The following is a 3,744-nucleotide window of genomic DNA, read 5'->3' on the forward strand; positions in this document are numbered from 1 at the left end:
CCTAAACAAACTTATCAAGCCATGTATTTATCAATCTTTCTTACGATTTTTTCACATAGGCACAGTCATGCTGGATCAGAAAGGAGCTTTCCTCAAACTGTCATCACATAGTTGAAAGCATACTGTTTATATTCTAGGTCATTTCTACAATTTGGTGCCTTTTGTCTCCCCAGTACTGATCATTGTACTTATTAAGTAAATTTTAAACAATACAATTTTCTAAACATCTTACTGAAATAATTAACTTTCAAATACTAAACACAATGTTTTCTACCCCCCCAAAATAAAATGACTGTATACATACTGTTTTTATCTCTTAGATACCAGAGGTTTTCCCATGTCCCCAGTGCTGTACATTCTGATTTAGTGATGGATATATGAGGTTTAATCATGAAAATATCTGTCTTTCAATACTGTTTAAAAGGTTTGCTTAAGTCCCGTTTTTTTCTTTATGAGTTTCATTTTATTGCTGATTATAAGGATTTTTCACTCGTCCCCCAAGTTGCTGTCCACCTTGTTATTTCTTACTACTGTCTCTTAAAATGAAGAACTGTTTTACATACTAACATCATTTCCTGGCATTCACATGATCTTTTCTGGAGGGAAAACAACTGTGGAAGATGAGTGGCTAACTCCTTATTTTAATGTTGATTTTTCCACATTTTCTCCAAAAAGTCTTATATGGTAAACCATAACGTCCACCCTGTTATGGGATATATGAGAAAAAGCAATACGATTTGATCATTTTAACAATTATTACACTAAAAAGCAGAGAATTCTTTGTCTGAATTTACTGTTATGCTAGCATGGTTTTGCTCACTTGCAAGCTAATGGCTAATTTTATGTCAGAATGTCCAACCTGTTATGGTCCACCCTGTTATGACCTAATACGTAACAGGCTGGACGTCACAGTGTATGTGAGGTTCATGTGTGCCTGAGCTTGACCAATATTAGTTTGGAAGTATAACATGTCCTTTTTATAATAAAACATAAAAAACAAATAAAAACAGTGTTTCATTTTCAAACTTTTAAGGTCAAAAAGACACCGAATCCCAGGAATGACCCTTCTATCAGAGTATGGCTAGATACCAGGAGGAGTGACCACATATTTTTGACCATATACTGCATGTTTTCAATTTACCTAATTTTATACATAAAAGAAGTTGTATATTTGTTTGATAAGGTGCACAAATTACTAAAAACTAAAAAGACTGTCTGCTTAACAACGTGTATCCTAATAAGGTTATGGTAAAATAAAACCAATGTGAGCAAGTTGTGTACAATTAGCCTTGGCTAAATATAAATATCCCCCACTCATATAGAGCCATTAATCAGATAAAAATAGAGTGAGGGAATCTTTTGTGATTAACGAGGTGAGACGTGTGCTAATTACTGTTTCCTCCGCCTGTTATTAGGTTGGCATGTTTAATCAAGATAAATGAAGATCTTGGCCTGTTTTCGCTCTCTGTATCACAGCAAAGGCTTAGTCCCAAACGGTTTGTTACTCCCTGTAAAAGAGCCCTTTGTATGGTACATTTTCATGGATTCTACAACATACGTAGCGCGCACTACTTGTCTGTTAGGTATTTTGTTGGGGGTCAGCCATTGGCAGGGCTGGACTGGGAACAAAATTCAGCCCTGGACTTTTTTCTTGACCAGCCCACTACAAGCACATCGCGCCACACATATCACCCCCTAATCAAATGTTAGATGATTGATATTAATAGTTTTCATCTATCTTACCACTAAAGTTAATAACTCACTATAATAAAAATTAAAATAATAAAAAAATAACTACAAACAAATACATATATATTACCAACACTTTCCTTTGGGATTAATAGTTCTATCCATCTATCACACACATAAAATTTACAATTTCTTAAATGGTTCTATTGGATTTCCCCATCCTGTCTCATTAAACCGCAAGAAATAAAATTAAACCTTTCTTTCATTAAACCTTTAACACTGGTAAATATTTTTTCGCACTTTTATTCACACGTGATTCACGTTTGTTCCAAATTAGTGCATTGCTCCGATGAGCAAAGAAATAAATACTTTATATGTTGACAAGGGAAATTAACCATGTGAGCTATACACATAATCACGCTAAAAAATGTCCTGAACAACTGCATTTTCCGTTCTGTATTATAGAGGATGAGGAGCAGAGACTAATGGTACCATCTCAAATTATATCCACCGCCCTATGTAGTGCACTATGTTGGACATGATATCATAGAACTTTTACAAAAATCGCCCTTAAAACGGCTGGTTTAAAGCCCCAAATATCCAACAGTAGCTTAGATAACTACTTATTAATCATTCAGTGACTGTTAAAAGAAATGTTTTGTACTGTTAGGAAGTACCCTAAGTAGGGCATAGGCGACATTTGAGATGGGCCCACAGTCTCTTCTTAAACGGCGTTACTAGTAACGAAGCAGAGGCGCTGGGCTGTAACTACACCTTTTCTGCTCTCTGGCTATGCTGTAGTTCCTCCCTGCCAAACAGGTTGTCCAGTTTCCTGCACTTTTCTGCATCTGCTTGCAGCTTTTTCTGTTTTTTTTTTTATCACGGGCTTTTTCTGCACCTCCTTTACGCTTTTTCGACCCTTTCTCCATCTCGCACTCATTCATAGTTTTTGTACTGGTGATTGTGATTACGGTTTATCCTGGGGGAGGGACATCTCTGTGATTGGCCAATGGACATGCAGCGAGGATACTGTGGTGGGCCAATGCACACTTCAGGATTATTATTCAGGAATATTTAAAACTGAATTTATTTTTCACTCTCTCAGTCTCAGCGGCCCACATACAGAGCGGCCCACTGGGAAAACTCCCGACCCTCCCGATGGCCAGTCCGTCCCTGATATTACCATAACCTTGTCTTCATTAGGCACTTATCGTTTAATTACGCGCCAGTCGTCTCATTACATTTTCTTGGAAGCACTTGCTGGGAGTCTCATGAGCGGTTCTGCAGTACTTGTGTAATCTTATATCGCCCTCTTGTGGCTCTAAAGAAAACATACAATTTAAAGCTGCATTATAGTATTAAAGCAGGACTATGTAACTTTTGTAAACTACAAATCAGAAGTTCATTTAAAACGGAGTTCTATTTATTATTATTGCCTAGGTTTGTTTCAGGCAAGAAATAATGCCAATAAACAAGATACTAAAACATGCACTCAAAAAGGAGAGAAAACTTGGAAGTACAAAAAGAGGCTCCAACAATCAGCAGAACATAAAATCTTCAATATCCAACATCTTTGAACAGGATAAGAAAAGCTCTTTAATAAAACTGTAACTTATATCAAGTTAAATTTCCATTTTATTGAATGTTATCTTTAATTGTACAACTAAATGAATCCATACCATGTTAAAATGTTAATTGTCCCTTCAACATTATCATTTTCAACCCTATTATACTGTGCTCAACTCTAATTTAATAGGTTTTCGTTCGTATTTTGATAAGAAATTGGAGCAATATAAAGTTTCTATCACTTGCTTGTCTGCTTTGGCAGACAAACTAAATCTTTCAAAATAATTCTACACAGAATGAGAGGTCTTAAACAAGCGATAAAAAAAAACATAGCTCTAGAGTTATGTGAACATAGGTTTAAACATTGGCTCTAGACTAGTGACTTTTATTAGAGCAATTATTAGTGAAATTATTAGAGCATAACCAAGTCCCTTACATGTGTATGCAAACATCTCATTTTAATTGAATAAGAAAGCAAAGAAGGCAAAA

This window comes from Trichomycterus rosablanca, chromosome 1, assembly GCF_030014385.1.
Source record: "Trichomycterus rosablanca isolate fTriRos1 chromosome 1, fTriRos1.hap1, whole genome shotgun sequence".
Classification (NCBI taxonomy): domain Eukaryota; kingdom Metazoa; phylum Chordata; class Actinopteri; order Siluriformes; family Trichomycteridae; genus Trichomycterus; species Trichomycterus rosablanca.